The 17,307-nt window shown below is 46.8% G+C and overlaps 1 protein-coding gene across 7 annotated transcripts in view; it reads left to right on the forward strand.

Moving 5' to 3' along the window:
• The first annotated feature begins 15,879 nt into the window (after window positions 1-15,879).
• The window catches only part of ELF2 (E74 like ETS transcription factor 2), a 130,174-nt gene continuing 128,746 nt past the window's right edge, over window positions 15,880-17,307 (forward strand). For all 7 annotated transcript variants that reach the window (XM_030815696.1, XM_030815694.1, XM_030815697.1 and 4 more), the window contains exon 1: window positions 15,880-16,159. The gene's annotated coding sequence lies outside the window, so the exon portion shown is untranslated. The remainder of the gene's footprint in view (window positions 16,160-17,307) is intronic.

Raw genomic sequence — 17,307 nt, forward strand, 5'->3', positions numbered from 1 at the left:
ATTGTTTGACCCTAGGGATTCCAGAGCAGCCTGGGCAACAGACTGAGACTCCATTTGAACAAAGCAAATTTTAAAAATAAATAAATAAATAAATAAAATAGAAGTTTCTTTGCCCTGTACGTCAATCTGCCTAAAATCTTGCATACAATAAAATAATGTGTTGTTAAAAAAATCAAGTTAAGATGCCCATCATTGTAAAAGATAACAAGTCATTGTTTCCTTTTTTTGGGCCCGTCTTTTCTTCCTTTCTTCTTTCTTTCCTTCACTTTTTTCCTTTGCTTTTCTAATCTCCATTTAATTTAAATGCCACTGGATTCAGTAATGTCCAAGCAGCCTCTGAAAAACTTGGGATTCAAAAAGTCACCACAGGTAAACTGCGGCAACTGTAACCTATCTATAAATTTGTGATTCTTCCCATTGAACTAGGATATCTGTAGACATTTAGAACCTTAACTGTATCCTCTACAAAACTCTCTCCAAGGTTAGATAGTCTAAGTGAGTCTACAAAATACATGCTATCCCTCTCCAGAAAGAAGTGGTCTACGCTCTCAGTGTAGTTTTCCATTTTCCCCTTTTGGACATTCCTTTTGACGTAATGCTTATTTTTTTCTCCACCATTGTATATATTGGTGCATTGAGAATACTCAGATTTATTGTTTATTTGTAGGTTGTAAGGAAGTAAGGAAATTCATCCATCTTGACCATGAATTGACATGACATAAAGATTCTGGAGCTGGGACAAGAATATGGGTGGCCACATAGTGGCTAGACAAGGAAGTTTTGAAACTGTATATATGGGATAAAGTGTATGTCTATGAGTGTGGGTGATGGTGGAGGGGGGCGTGCAGCCAAGGAACAAACTTTATTGAACATTTTTTTTCCCTCTCTACATTTTTCTTTTCTTCTAGAAATAACACTCCTGTTTTTGGTGAGAATTGATCCACTCTCACTCTATCCACAGGGTCCATGTGAGGATGTGGGTCTGAGGACTGTAACATCTCTTTTTAAACTTCAAGACTAGTCAAGTGTAGTAGTGAGAAGGAGGGAGAGAGGAGAACAAGAAGTTCGATCTATAACTGCCTCTGAACAATCAGTTGAGATATTAATAACTACACTACCTTTCGACCAGCCAAGGTTTAACATCTCTTATGTAGCAAGCTAGGTTGAGAGAAGAAACTGAAGCTATCAAGAGAAGCAGAGAACAATGCGGAGGGAGCATCCCGAAAATGAAAGGTTTTATTACAGTTGTCCTTGCCTGTCCCGTGGTTTGGTTTGTTTTTTTTTCTTTTTAGAGACACGGTCTCAACTCTGTCACCCAGATTGGAGTACAGTGACATAATAACAGCTCACTGCAAGTTTGGTTCTTTTTTCTGTTCTTTTTTTTCTTTCTTTCTTTTTTTGTTTTTTGAGTTGGAGTCTCGCTTTGTCGCCTAGGCTGGAGTGCAGTGGCACAATCTCGGCTCACTGCAACCTCCACCTCCCAAGTTCAAGTGATTCTCGTGCCTCAGCCTCCCGAGTAGCTGGGACTACAGGTGTGTGCCACCACGCCTGGCTAATTTTTTGTATTTTTAGTAGACATGGGGTTTCACCATGTTAGCCAGGATGGTCTCAATCTCCTGACCTCGTGATCTGCCCGCCTCGGCCTCCCAGTGTTGGGATTACAGGCATGAGCCACTGCATCCAGCCCGTTTGGTTCTTTAAAGTAAAAAAAATTCAATGACCACCCTGGGCAACATAGTGAGACCCCAACATCTCTGTAAAAAATAAATAAATAAAATTTTATAAAGGAGATTTTTCATATGCTACCCTTATAATGCTATCATTTCAGACTGATGTTAACTTTGTAAGTTCTAAAGCTTAAAAAAATAAAATGTTTGTTTCAGATTGATGTGAACTTTGTAAATTCTAAAGCTTAAAAAAAAAATGTTTGTTACCTGGTAGACTAAATGGCCTTAAGCCCTGGTAAATATATGTATGTTTATTGTAATCTGTCTTCTCTTTTTTTCCTCTGATCACATCTTTGAAATGTTTATCCTACAAAAATAAAAACAGCTAGAATACCTGGAATATACAAAAAAGTCTTGCTTTTTTGTCTTACTTTTTCATCCTTTCACTCCATTCATTTCATCCCAAAAATCTGATTGTAGAAAACAGGATCACTGTAAAGATGTTGCAGTGGGAAGAGAATTCCACAAATTCAGTCACTTATATTACAGTCCGTGATACTACTTCTTAATCTCATTTCAAGGTATCTAGACCATTTAGACCAAAACCTTCTGTGTCATCTGAAAACTCTACACTCAAAAAGCTCAGTGCTGGCTGGGCGCGGTGGCTCAATGCCTGTAATCTCAGCACTTTGGGAGGCCAAGGTGGGTGGAGCACGAGGTCAAGAGATCGAGACCATCCTGGCCAACGTGGTGAAATCTGTCTCTACTAAAAATACAAAAATTAGCTGGGCGTTGTGGTGCGTGCCTGTAGTCCCAGCTACTCGGGAGACTGAGGCAGGAGAATCGCTTGAACCTGGGAGGTGGAGGTTGCAGTGAGCAGAGATCGTGCCACTGCACTCCAGCCTGGGGGTAGAGCAAGACTACGTCTCAAAAAGAAAAAAAAAAAAAAAAAAAAAAGCTCAGGGCTATTCACTTGTTGCTGATAACCACATGTGCATCTTCTGTAAAACTTTTTCTGCTGCTGTTCTCAGCATACTGGCATTTAGGAGTTCAGTATATTAGGGCCTGAGAGGCACTAATAGTTTATCTAATCTGGATATTTGGGAATGATGTTATAGGCACACCCTAATATCTAGTTCCTGCCTAATTTAACAAGTATTACATTAATGATTGAAGGGCTCTTTGGGGTAATGATAAATAAAAAATATAAAAGACTGAAATTTTTAATAAATAATATTAAAATAATTAAATTTTCTATCACATAAATATTAGAAAAATACCAAAATTGGCTAATAGTAAATGTCAACTACCATATAAAAATACACAAGACATCCTGAGGAAAAACTGAAAAGCAAAATAATTTTGAACATACAGACACGGCTAGCTATAGTCAAAATTATAAAGTAGGCTGGGTGTGGTGTCTCATGCCTGCAATCCCAGCACTTTGGGAATCCGAGGCAGGAGGATCCCTTGAGTCCAGGAGTTCAAGACAAGCCTGGGCAACATAGTGAGACCCCTGTCTCCACAAAAAATAAAAAATTAGCCAGGGATGGTGGCATGCACCTGCAGTTCCAGCTACTTGGGAGGCTGAGGTGGGAGGATTGCTTAAGCACAGGAGATCCAGGCTGCAGTGAGCCATGATCGTACCACTGAACTCCAGCCTGGGTGGCAGAGTGAGACTCTATCAACAAAACCAAACCAAATCAGACCAAACCAAAAAACCCCCAAGTTATAAAGTAGATAATTGTCCACATTCAAGTCCACTGTTGGCTAATGAATTTTAGCTCTTTCCTATTTTCCTTAGCTTCCTAATTTCCCTAATCTCTCCCTGCCTCACTAGATCCAAGCCTGCCTCTGTCAATCTATTCTTGACTTCCTCTCTTCCCCTCAGCTTCGCTAGTTTGCTCGCCTCCTGCCCTGACTCAGCAAGTTAATTAAAGAGAGCCTGTTATTGCTAAATCCCTTCCTCTAGGCTCAAGGGCATCACCTAAGACCTTCCTCTTTCCCACTTTTCACTTCAGTGACCTCAAAAAGGAGCCTGTGAAAATAAGAAAAACTGGATTCAAATTCCATTTTTGCTCAGCTGTATTAGGCAGAGGTATTATCTATCCATAGGAGACCACACTATAGGGAGAGGCTGGCCTGATGCCCTGGGGATGTGAGGAGGAGGAGGAGGAGGAGGAGGAGGAAGAGGATGGGCAGACTGTTAAGAACTTGGAGCCTGGAGTCAGCTAGTTTCCCCTGCTCACTTACTGGTGATCCTGGGAAAAGTCAGTTTCTTTTTCTTTCTTTCTTTTTTGAGATGGCATCTTGCTGTTTCACCTAGGCTGGAGTGCAGTAGTGCGATCTCAGCTCACTACAACCTCCTCTTCACAGGTTCAAGCGAACCTCCTGCTTCAGCATCATGAACAGCTGGGATTACAGGCCTGTGCCACCACACCCAGCTAATTTTTGAATTTTTAGTAAAGACAAGGTTTCACCATGTTGGCCAGGGTGGTCTTGAACTCCTGACCTCAAGTGATCTGCCTGCCTCAGCCTCCCAAAGTGCTAGGATTACAGGCAAGAGCCACCGTGCCCAGCCATGAGCCACCATGCCTAGCCAGGTCAGTTTCATAATCTAAAATATAATACTATAATATCTTCCTGATTGGGTGATTGTGAGGATTAAAAGAAAGTGCATGGCCGGGCGCGGTGGCTCACGCCTGTAATCCCAGCACCTTGGGAGGCTGAGGCACGTGGATCACGAGGTCAGGAGATCCAGACCATCCTGGCTAACACGGTGAAACCCCATCTCTACTAAAAATACAAAACATTAGCCGGGCGTGGTGGCTGGCGGGCACCTGTAGTCCCAGCTACTCAGGAGGCTGAGGCAGGAGAATGGCGTGAACCTGGGAGGCAGAGCTTTCAGTGAGCCAAGATCACACCACTGCACCGCCGGTGGCTCACGCCTGTAATCCCAGCACTTTGGGAGGCCGAGGCGGGAGGATCACCTGAAGTTGGGAGTTCGAGACCAGCCTGACCAACATGAAGAAACCCCATCTCTACTAAAAAATACAGAATTAGCTGGGCATGGTGGCACATGTCTGTAATCCCAGCGACTCGGGAGGCTGAGACAGGGGCATCGCTTGAACCTGGGAGGCAGAGGTTGCAGTGAGCTGAGATCACGCCACTGCACTTCAGCCTGGGCAACAAGAGCAAAACTCTGTCTCAAAAAAAAAAAAGAAAGTGCACCTATTAAGAAGATGCTAAATTTCAAAAGTATTTCATTGGCATTTAGGCCTCTGATCACATATAATTATAGATATTGTCAATTACTATACCTATTCATTTTTTATTTTTATTTTATTTATTTTTTTGAGACAGAGTTTTGCTCTTGTTGCCCAGGCTGGAGTGCAATAGCGTGATCTCTCGGCTCGCTGCAAACTCCACCTCCCAGGTTCAAGCGATTCTCCTGTCTCGCCCTCCCGAGTAGCTGGGATTACAGGCATGCGACATCATGCCCAGCTAATTTTTGTATTTTTAGTAGAGACAGGGTTTCACTATGTTAGTCAGGCTGGTCTCAAACTCCTGACCTCAGGTGATCCACCCGACTCCGCCTCCCAAAGTGCTGGGATTACAGGTTTGAGCTGCCGCGCCCAACCTATACCTATTCATGAGCTCTTAGATATTAATTTTAACCATAAACCAATTTTCATTTCCCATTTTCCTTTCTATTATGGGAGTTTCCAGTCTGTATGTGGATTTACAGTATTTTTAAACTCTCATCTCCTCTCCTCTTCCCATTTATTCCATCCTTTTCTTTCTTTCTTTCTTTTCTTTTTTTGAGATGGAGCTCTGTCACACAGGCTGGAGTGCATGGTGCGATCTCTGCTCACTGCAGCCTCCACCTCCTGGTTCAAGCAATTCTCCTGCCTCAGCCTCCTGAGTAGCTGGGATTATAGGCGTCTGCCACCATGCCCGGCTAATTTTTGTACTTTTAGTAGAGATGAGGTTTCACCATGTTGGCCAGGCTGATTTCAAACTCCTGACCTCAGGTGATCCACCTTCCTTGGCCTCCCAAAGTGCTGGAATTACAGACGTGTGCCACTGCACCCGGCCCCTTTCCTTTCTTTCTTTTTTTTCTTTTTGAGACAGGGTCTCACTCTGTCACCCAGACTGGAGTGCAGTGGCGTGATCTTGGCTCACAACAACCTCCATCTCCCAGGCTCAAGCGATTCTCCTGCCTCAGCCTCCCAAGTAGCTGGGATTACAGGTGTGTACCACTACCGCCTGGCTAATTTTTGTGTGTGTGTATATATATACATATATATATATACACGTATATATATATATACGTGTATATATATATATATATATTTTTTTTTTTTTTTTTGCGATGGAGTCTCACTCTATCTCCGGGCTGGAGTGCAGTGGCACGATCTCGGCTCATTGCAACCTCTGCCTCCTGGGTTCAAGTGATTCTTGTGCCTCAGCCTCCCAAGTAGCTGGGATTACAGGCGTCTGCACCACACCGCTAATTTTTTTAGTAGAGATAGGGTTTCACCATGTTGGCCAGGATGATCTCCATCTCCTGATCTTGTGATCTGCCTGCCTTGGCCTCCCAAAGTGCTGGGATTACAGGCGTGAGCCACTGTGCCTGGCCTAATTTTTGTATTTTTAGTAGAGACAGGGTTTCACCATGTTGGCCAGGCTGGTCTTGAACTCCTGACCTCAAATGATCCACCCACCTCGGCCTCCCAAAGTGTTGGGATTACAGATGTGAGCCACTGCGCCTGTCCTCCTTTTCTATTTTAATTAGAAAATTTTGTTTTGATACAGGGTCTTGCTCTGTTGCCCATGCTGGAATGCAGTGGCATGATCACGGCTCACTGCAGCCTCCACTTCCTGACTCAGGTGATTCTGTCTTCTCAGCCTTCCGAGTACCTGCAACTACAGGTGCATGCCACCACACTGGCTAATTTTTGTATTTTTTGTAGAGATGGGTTTCGCCATGTTGCCCAGGCTGGTCTCGAACTCCTAGGCAAAAGCGATCCACCCACCTCAACCTTCCACAGTACTGGGATTATAGGTGTGAGCCACCATGCCCAGCCTTCCATCCTCCACTTTCTGGTATTCACATTTTAAAATATTTGTTTATGGGAGGCTAGGTGAGGTGGCTTATGCCTGTAATCCCAGCATTTTGGGAGGCTGAGGCGGGCAGATCACTTGAGGTCAGGAGTTCAAGACCAATCTGGCCAACATGGCAAAACCCTGCTTCTACTAAAAAAAAAAAAAAAAAAAAAAAAAAGCTGGGCATGGTGGCATATGTCTGTAATCCCAGCTACTCAGGAGGCTGAAGTGGGAGAATTGCTTGAATCTAAGAGGCAGAAGTTGCAGTGAGCTGAGATCACGCCATTGCACTCTAGCCTGGGCGACAGAGCAAGACTCTGTCTGAATTAAAAAAAAAAAAAATTATTTACGGGGAGTTGTCTCACTATGTTGCCCAGACTGGAGAGCACTTTAGCACTAGTCATTCACAGGTGTGATCCCACTACTGCTCAGCATGGGAGTTTTGACCTGCTCTGTTTCTGACCTAGGTTGGTTCACTCCTCCTTAGGAAACCTGGTGGTCCCCTGCTCCTGGGAGGTCACCATATTGATGCTGAACTTAGTGCAGACACCTGATGGGCATAGCACACTACAGCCCAGAACTCCTGGGCATAAGCGATCCTATTGCCTCAGTCTCCTGAGTAGCTGAGCCTGCAGGTGGGCCTCCACCGCCTGGCTGGTATTCACATTTTAATAATGGTCCTTCTATGACCCTTTTACCTTCCATATTGATTGGTTTCTTGTCCTGGCTTTAAATTTCTCTCTTTCTCTTTTGCTTAGTAGTCAGTGTCACCAGCAGATATGGAAAGTCTGCTCAAACTTAAAGTGGCAGACAAGGGAAGCAGGGAGAGCAGCATACAGAAGCCACAGGCTGGAGTAGAGGGAATTAGTTGGCATCTACTAGTGAAGGGAATGTCTGGAGAGTGGGATATAAGGAACATGGTCAGAAGCACCCAAGCACTTTGGCAGTGCCTGGCATGTTAGGCAGAACATAAAGGCCAAACACACCTGGCATGGTGGCTCTTGCCTGTACTTTGGGAGGCCAAGGTGGGAAGATCACTTGAGCCCAGGAGTTCAGGACCAGCCTGGGCAACATGGCAAAACCCTGTCTCTACAAAAAATACAAAAATTAGTTGGGCATGGTAGCAGGTGCCTGTGGTCCCAGCTACTTGGGAGGCTGAGGTGAGAGGATCACCTGAGGCTGGGAAGCCGAGGGTGCAGTGAACCGTGATTGCACCACTGCACTGCAGCCTGGGTGACAGTGACAGACAGACCTTGTCTCAAGGAAAAAAAAAAAAAGCCAAACAAGTGAGTCAGAATACGAGGTGACAGCAGCCCCCTATAAATTTGGGGGAATAGGACAAGAGGCGAAACAGAGAGCAATGCTTTTCATTCTCTTTTTTTTTTTTTTTTTTTTTTTTTGAGACGGAGTCTCGCTCTGTCACCCAGGCTGGAGTGCAGTGGCGCGATCTCAGCTCACTGAAAGCTCCGCCTCCCGGGTTCACGCCATTCTCCTGCCTCAGCCTCTCCGAGTAGCTGGAACCACAGGTGCCCGCCACCACGCCCGGCTAATTTTTTGTATTTTTAGTAGAGACGGGGTTTCACCGTGGTCTCGATCTCCTGACTTCCTGATTCGCCCGCCTTGGACTCCCAAAGTGCTGGGATTACAAGCGTGAGCCACTGTGCCCGGCCAGTGCTTTTCATTCTCTATGTTTAGACATGAACAGTTATAACAGGACTGCCCTACATGTGTCAAAAAAACACTTTAGGCTGGGTGCCATGCTTCACACCTGTAATCCTAGCACTTTGGGAGGATGAGGCAGGAAGATCTTTTGAAGCCATGAGTTTGACTACCAACCTGTCTCTAAAATAAATAAATAAATAAATTCATACATACATACATACAAATTAGCTGGGCATGATGACCTGTAGTCTCAGCCATTCTGGAGGGTGAAGCCAGCGCACTCCAGCACGGGCAACAGAGATAGGCCCTATCTAAAAAAAAACAAAAGAAAAAAGAAAAAGAAAAGAAAATGAAAACAGTATTTTAATAATATGCTGTACTAGTGGTTAAGAGTACAGGCTCTGGAGATGGATTCAATATCCAACCCTGCCACCTACTGTATAACTTTGAACAAGTGACTTAACCTCTCTCAGTTTCAGCATCAACTATGAAATGGTGATAATACTCGTAAGATGAATAAACACAGAAAACCTAGCAGTATACGAATAGAGGGTCAATATTATTGTGTTACTGTCATTATTATTTACTCTTATTAAAATAATGCTACCTACAGTAGTTAGCTGACAAACAGGAAAAACCCCTAGAAAAGAAAGCAAATAAATAATGGGAAAGCCTTTTGGTTTTTCTTTTTTTTAGGGTGATCTGAAAGTGAATGGAAAGACACATTTCTATTAACTCATTTTAACTTAGAAGTGTGGGAGAGTCAGGGTTAAATGCCTTATTTATTTATTAATTTTTTTTTTTTTTTTTTGAGACCGAGTTTCTCTCTGTCGCCCGGGCTGGAGTACAATGGCCCAATCTTGGCTCACTGCAACCTCTGCCTCCCGGGTTCAAGCAATTCTCTTGCCTCAGTTGCCCGAGTAACTGGGATTACAGGCACCCGCCACCGTGCCTGGCTAATTTTTGTATTTTTTAGTAGAGGCCTCAAACTCTTGACCTTAGGTGATCCGCCTGCCTCCGCCTCCCAAAGTTCTGGGATTACAGGTGTGAGCCACTGCACCCAGCCAGTTAAATGCCTTTAAAAATTATGTGGCACAAATATGAAAGTTTGTTTCAAGTAGTTTCCCATGGAAGATATTTATATTTGTGCTGTAATTAGCTAATATAGCATTTATCCTGAATTTTATTAAGTAAACTATTTTATTCAGAAACTGTAAAGATTAATCTGATCGGCCAGGCGCAGTGGCTCATGCCTGTAATCCCAGCATTTTGGGAGGCCGAGGCAGGCAGATCACGAGGTCAGGAGTTCGAGACCAGCCTGGCCAACATAGTGAAACCCCGTGTCTACTAAAAATACAAAAATTATCCAGGTGTGGAGGCAGGCACCTTAATCCCAGCTACTTGGGAGGCTGAGGCAGAACTGCTTGAACCCAGGAGGCAGAGGTTGCAGTTAGCCGAGATTGTGCCACTGCACTCCAGCCTGGATGACAAGAGCAAAACTGCCTCGGAAAAAAAAAAAGATTAACATGATCTTAAATCACTAATAAAATGTCTTGATGTTCATTTAATTTTGACTTTTAAACTTATAATAAAGATATGAAAGTGAAATCTGCTAACAAAAGTTGGTTTTAACATCAAAAACATTAAAAAGTCTAACTAGAATAAAGTGTAATTCATCTTAAACATTTCAAATATTTTAATAAAGCAATAAAATATTCTTTAAAAGTAATTAATTTGTAGACAGAATTAATAGAATTCTTCCAACTAAGGCACTATTTTAAAGAGAAGGTTGCTTTTAAAATATATCAAAAACTGAAATTATGAAATGGTTTTAAGTACTTATTTTACTAGAAAACATTACAGGATGAAGTTACAGATGCAACTCATGAGGATTTAACTTCCTTCTATATTCAAAAGTTTATACTTTCTGCTTATCTATCTGATTGCATTCGATGATACAAATTACTATTTATTTTTTGGATGCTTCAAATTTCATCCTCAAAATTACTTCATTGGATTCCGGAAACTTAACCCATGCCCTCCAAATTACTTTGGGTTTGGTTATTCTAAGGCAGCCCTCTTATAACTTATTTAATATACAATGTTTAAAAGATTCTGATTTCTAAAAGGCAAAACAATATCTAAAAGAAAAAGTGAGTTTGGGGGACTAGATTACTTTGCAGACCCATAGTATGGGAGAGGTATGAATAATCTTTGTATGGAGGGTTGGATATAGTGTTTCACAAATAAGATAGGTTAACGACAGAATATTGCTGTTGGATAGCTGTCCAGAACTTCTCTTTCCTTAAGGAGAGGCAAAGAAGAGATTTTTCTGGCTGTTCCTCTAAAATCTACCTAGTAGTTGTCAACCAGGGAATCTGCTGACCTGTGATGAGGGAATCTGTTTAAAGATTGTGTCAATCACTCAAAATTCACTACTGAGTGAATGCCCTTGTGGCCACCAGCTTCCAACATGTCCCTCAATGATCCTCATCTCCTGGTATGAGTGTCCTTGTGTAGTACTCTCCCACACTGAATTAGGATCAATCTGTGTGACCAAGAGAATACAACAGAAGTGATGGTATGTGACTCCAGAGGTTAGGTCAGAAAAGGCAGCATAGCTTCCACTATATTCTCTTGGACTTGGAATGTCATAAGGGACAATTACCTCATTTAATCAAACATAACTCAGTACTTCCAAGGATTGTCTGAGAATGTGAAGTTGAAAGGTTGGGAGGGGGAAATGACTTACTGGCCACCACTCAGAATTTTGTTTTCTCTTCTGTTCCTCATGTTGATCGTCACTGCCACCCCCATACTGAGCCCTAAAGTGTCCTCCTACCATTTAATATTCTGATATAAAAGCAGGAAAATCTCTTCCTTTGGTTAGTCTATTATACTGAAGGCAGAATGAAATTTTATTTGTTTTATTTTACTTATTTATTTTTGAGACAGGATCTCACTCTGTCACCCAGGCTGCAGTGGGGTGGTGTGAGCACAGCACGCTGCAACCTCAAACTCCTGAGCTCATGTGATCCTTCTGCCTCAGCCTCCCCAGTAGGTGGGACTACAGATCCATACCACCACACCTGGCTAACTTTATTTTATTTTCTTTGTAGAGATGGGGTCTCAAACTATGTGATCCTCCTGCCCATGCTGGTCTCGAACTTCTGGGCTCAAGTGATCCTCCCACCTTGGCCTCTCAAAGTGCTGGGATTACAGATGTAGCCACAGCAACCAGCCAAGGATGAAATAATTAAAAAAAAAACAACCACTTTCCTATATATTGAAGAAAACAAAGGGAGAAATAACACAGAGAAAAGAAGTATAAAAGCATTATACCTAATACACATATAATCATATTTATATTTAATATATAAATATATGTATGTGTATATACATGCACAGAAAAAGGTCTACAAGCTTAAAGGCTAAATTTTCATTTATGGTTATCTGTGGAAAAGTAGAGGTAGGGGATGGCTGGGTAAGTGTGAAGGGTAAGTAAGGAGTGGGAAGGGAAATGGAGAGGGAAGGGGAACTTGGGTTTTAAAAAGTTTATTTTGAATTATTTGAAAATTGATGATGAGAATGTATTAATGAATCACTTGTATAATTAAAAAATAAACTATATAACATAAAAAACAAAAGCAAAAGCAATCCAGTTACAATACAGAGATTTCCTATTCCATGATCATTAGCTTGCTACTAGGACTACTGGCCACACTAGACTTTTCCTTCTGACCCCTGTTCTCTAGAATGCTTTACTGTAAACCAGGGGTGTCCAATCTTTTGGCTTTCCAGGGCCACACTGGAAGAATTATTATCTTGGGCCACACATTAAATACACTAACACTAATGATAGCTGATGAGCTTAAAAAAAAATCACAAAAAAGTATTTTGAGAAAGTTTACAAATTTGTGTTGGGCTGCATTCAAAGCTGTCCAGGGCCGCATGCAGCCTGCAGGCCGTGGGTTGGACAAGCTTGATGTAAAATTTCTGGGTTCCTTACTCCGCTGGCCTCCATAAGGGATGTGTCTAAGAACCATAGCCAAAGAGCTGCCTGAGAGACATCAAATTAGGCACCTTGCAGGCCAATACGAAGAAAGCAGATTGCTCTCTCTGCTGTTGTTTCAGTCAGCTATCACAACACTAATTCCGGGAACCAACTACTCCAAAACACTATTACTCCAAAACGCTATTACTCCAAAACATGGCTTGAAAAAACAATCCTTTATTCTTTGGGTTGCTGACCCCAAGCTGGGACTGGCTTCAGACCTGCTTCATACTTCTTCGACCAGCAAACTAGCCAGGTATGTTCTTCACATTGTGAAAAACAAGAGTGCCAGAGAGGGAAGGAGAAACATGAAATACCTCTTGAGGCCAGGCTCAGAACTGTCACACTGTCACTTCTGCCTATCTTCCTTCGGCCAAAAGCAAATCGACTGATCTAAGCCCAACAGGAACAGGGTGGAGAAACATCCTATCTCTACTGAGAGAAACTACAAAGGGATGCATGCCCGTATTTCAAAGGGCATGCATGCATGGAATAGTGAAAAACTGAGAACAGTAATGTTATCTACCACTGTTATCCACCTGGGACTTTCCAGCTTACTGCCAATTGGCAGTGGGAGAGAATTTCTTCTCAACGTGGCTGACAACAGAAACTATATGACTTGGCAGGTGATATCTGTCCCTAACAACAGGAATCAGGCTTTGTCTTTGCCAGCTCCTTAGTATGCTATGTTATGTTATGTTATGAAGATACAATATTATTATTAATTAATTCCTTACAAATATCAAAGTGGGCAATGGTTCCCATAAGTGGTAAGTTATTTTACAAGAAGTGAGATAAAAAGACTCCCTTAGGGTGCTCTGTTTGCAGAATCCTTTTTATTGTGTATTAAAGATTTGAATGTTACCAAAGCTTTACAAATTCTTTAGTTCAAAAGGGTGTCAATAGTCCCATGATTTAAAACTCAGGAATCCAGAAAACTTTGTCAAGAGTTAAGAGGATCTTTGATTAACAATCATGGTCTCCAGGTTTCCTCTGTGTTCAAGAGCAAAAATTTCTTAAATAAGAATAGGAGCCCTCAGAGTTGCTTTTTTTTTTTTTTTTTTCTGAGACGGAGTTTCGCTCTTGTTGCCCAGGATAGAGTGCAATGGCGCGATCTGGGCTCACTTCAACCTCCGCCTCTCGGGTTCAAGCGATTCTCCTGCCTCAGCCTCCCGAGTGGCTGGGATTACAGGCGCAAACCACCACGCCCGGCTAATTTTTTGTATTTTTAGTAGAGACGGGGTTTCACCGTGTTAGCCAGGATGGTCTTGAACTTCTGACCTCAGGTGATCCGCCAGCCTCGGCCTTTTAGAGTTCTGGGATTACAGGCGTGAGCCACCGCGCCCGGTCTTCTTCTTTTTTTTTTTTTTTTGAGAAGGAGTCTTGCTCTGTCGCCCAGGCTGGAGTGTAGTGTTGCGATCTTGGCTCACTGCAACCTCTGCCACCTGGGTTCAAGCGATTCTCCTGCCTCCCGAGTAGCTGGGACTACAGGCGTGTGCCACCACGCCCGGCTAATTTTTGTATTTTTAGTAGAGACGGGGTTTCACCATGTTAGGCAGGCTGGTCTCGAACTCCTGACCTCTTAATTCACCATTCAGGGCCCACCAAAGTGCTGGGATTACAGGCGTGAAACACTGCGCCCGGCCCAGAGTTGTTTTTTAAGAAAGGAAGAGAAGACTCACCCCCAAGAAAATAGAGGCAACAACAGTATTAACAAAAGCACGAGATCGTTACATTCTCAGGCTCTTCAGGGATTTAAATCTGGAGCCTCCTGCAGCTTTCTGACATTTGAGCCTTACTCTAGGGTGATTTCCACGGTTCCCACGTCCCTTTCAAGAAAACAGCTATCACCTATATTCCTCAGTGTTTCTTCTTTGCTCCAGACTGGTTTGTGAAGCCGTAAAAAGGGTAACGCTGGAGCCCAGAATCAGTTGGTGAATACCGCGCCAGGTGCCAGGTCCATCGCGGCGAGGCTGCAGGAGCCCGGGAGGGGAGCAATATCAGCCCCGCGCGCACCGGACAGGCTGTGCTCTTTGTTAAACAAATACAGAAAACGCCGCAGCGGGGAATGGTGGTGATGAAGGAATAGACTGAGGCGTTTGTATGCATTAACTGTGCCTAAGAAAGCCCATTAAAGAGACGCTTCTACACAGGGCGACCTACGGCACCGTGTCATTGGCTTTTGTGCACTTGAAGGCGCGTGAGAGTGCCCCGCTCGAAGGCTCCCCTTTGTGTGAAAGTGTGGAAACCAGAAGCGCGCAGCCACTGCTGGGTTTTCGTTTTCGAATTCGCAGGCACTTGGGCCAAAATACTCCCACACCAAAACACTCTCTCATTCTCGCACCAACAACACTCAGACTTGAGTTACTTCTCCGTTGCGGACCGCGCAAAGAGCGACAATGGCTCGGTGCGGGTGCCCGCAGCTCCCCGGGCAGCGCCAAGGGGCCGCCCGCCGCGCTCCGCAGCTGCGCGCTGGGCCCCGCCACCCGACCGCCAGCAAACGCCAGCACCAACCGCCGCGCGGCCGGGCTGTTGGGCGGGTGGTAATTTCTGGGAATGGGGCGGGGTCGCGGGTGTACTACGCTGGGCTTTTGCTAGCGGGGAGGAGGAGTTGGCGGCGCCGAGGGGCGCGAGGCTGGTGGGGCGGTGCGCCACGTGCGTCACCGGCCGGGGCGGGGCCGGCGTCGCGCTCCTGGCCGGCGTCGCGCTCCTGCCCGAACCCCCACCTTTCACTTAGCCAAGGCTGAGGAGTGGGGACTGGAAGGACCAGGCTAGGAGTTTTTGCAAAACCTCGCCCCCCCGTAACTGTCAGACTGCCCGATTATGGGGCCCTCTCCGGAGAAGGGCGAGAGTCCTGAGTTGGGGATGCGGTGACGGCGGGGCCTGCGGGGGCCCTGAGTGGCGAGGGTGTGTGCGTGCGGTCCCAGCCGGCGGGCGCTGCAGGTGCACGCGCGGCCCCGTCGTCCTCACACACCTGCCCCGTGTGGCAGAGCCCCCTGCACCAATCCAGGGCTGGAGTGGAGAGCGAGATCGGGGAGCCCTGGGCAGGGAGCCGGACAAGTGACGAGCGTCTTTACCTGGGAAGGCGGGTTTGGGAGAAGTTGGGCGAGGAGAGGAGGGCGGGATTCAAGAGAGCAAAAGAGGCAGGTTCGGCGGGCTGGTGGGGGCTCGACAGCGGCGGGGGCCCCGCGGGGTATAAATAGCCGGCCCGCGTTTGACAGGCGCTGCGGTGACTGGCGGTGCCGCCCCCGCCCCCCCGCCGCGTGGGGAGGGGAGGAGCACTCTGAGCTGGCGGGGAGGGGGAGGCGGACTCCAGTGTCCTGGTGGCGGCGGCAGGAGGCCGAGGGGGAGGAGCCGAGGCGGGGGGTGGAGGGAGGGGGCCGGGAGCGGAGCGGGGCGGGGGCCACCATTGCTCCCCGCGCCGAGCTGTGTCGCCGCCGTCGCCTAGGCGGTTGGGGGTCGGTGGCGCGGCGCGGGCGGGGGTCGCTGCGCGGGGCGGCGAGCCTCTGTTTTGTCTGCTCCTCTCCCTGTGGAGCGGCTCTGGCTGCCGGGGAGGCCCCGGCTCCCTCCGGACGCTCGGCCAACGGCGGCGGCGGCGGCTGCTAGTCCGCGGCCCTGCTGAGAGGGAAAAGGACGCCGCGGTCTTCCCAGGCGTCGCAGAGAGCAGGTAAGAGCGCGGGCAGCGGAGGCTGGGGAGAGGGAGCGCGAAGGGCGCGGCGATAAAGCCTGGCTGTCCCGAGTGCCGGCGCCTCCCTCCGCGCCCCCGCCCCGCGCTTGTGTTGTTTGCTTCGGGGTTTGCGGAGGGGTTTTCCGGCGGCTGCGGCGGTGACACCGGCGGGGGGCTGGGGGAAGGGGGCTGAGTGTCCCCGGGCAACGGTCGCGGAGCGGGACTTCGAGAAAGGGGAAGGCGCGCTGCGCGCCTGCCCGCGGTGAGCGCGGGGCGCGGGGCAGGGCTGAGGGAAGAGGTTACAGACCCCGGCGGGGGGGGGATGGGCCGAGCGCAGCTGGTCTTGCCGTGTTTACATCTCTGCGCGAGTCACCTCTGCCGAGAAGCGGACTGAACTGACCCGCCTCATCCCGCAGGGAGGCCAGGGCGGGGGTCCGGCTCCGGAGGAAGCGCGTCCTGGGAGGGTTTGTGTAGGGCGGGAGTCTGCGGCCGGCGCCGGGGCTGGGCGGCGAGCTCGGGGCGGGACCTGGGAGGCTCCGGCCGCTCTGGGTGGCGGGCGGGGCGGGGGCTGGACACCAGTTTCCTTCCCTGTCTTGCCTTATCGCCGCCGCGTACCTTTCCTTCCCGGCGCTGCTAGCTTGCACGACAGGTTGTACTCGGCAGTTCTTTTATTCTCGCTCTCCACGCCGGCACCGTGCTGCCATCTCCCCCTATTCCCCGGGAGGTAGGGAGGCTTGGCTCGGATCGGAATCTGTTTCTTAAAACAAAAACAGGCTCGTAACACGCACGTCCAGTGACCGCCTTCTGGATCCTCGCGAAGCTGGCCCTCAGGGACCGCGCGACGGGTTGGTCTAGGGGCGCGGAAGGAGGACAGGGAGGGCTCTGCCAGGGCTGGATGCTGACTCTACCCCAGCAGCTTTGTGATCAGGGCAGCCGAGCTCTCTCTCCTGCTCCATTTGGGCATTTTTACTCCATGTCCATAAAGGACCGAAAAAATATTCGGTAACACCAAGAATAATCCAGATCGCACAGTTTCTAATCTTTTCCCTTTGCCAGCATCCTGGATGGACTCTTTCTAGGAGTCAGATTCGCTGCAGAATAGCCTTTAAGTTCTTAGTACTTCATTAAATGAGGAAGAGGAGGACACG

Source organism: Nomascus leucogenys, chromosome 7b (genome assembly GCF_006542625.1).
Source record: "Nomascus leucogenys isolate Asia chromosome 7b, Asia_NLE_v1, whole genome shotgun sequence".
NCBI classification, from domain to species: domain Eukaryota; kingdom Metazoa; phylum Chordata; class Mammalia; order Primates; family Hylobatidae; genus Nomascus; species Nomascus leucogenys.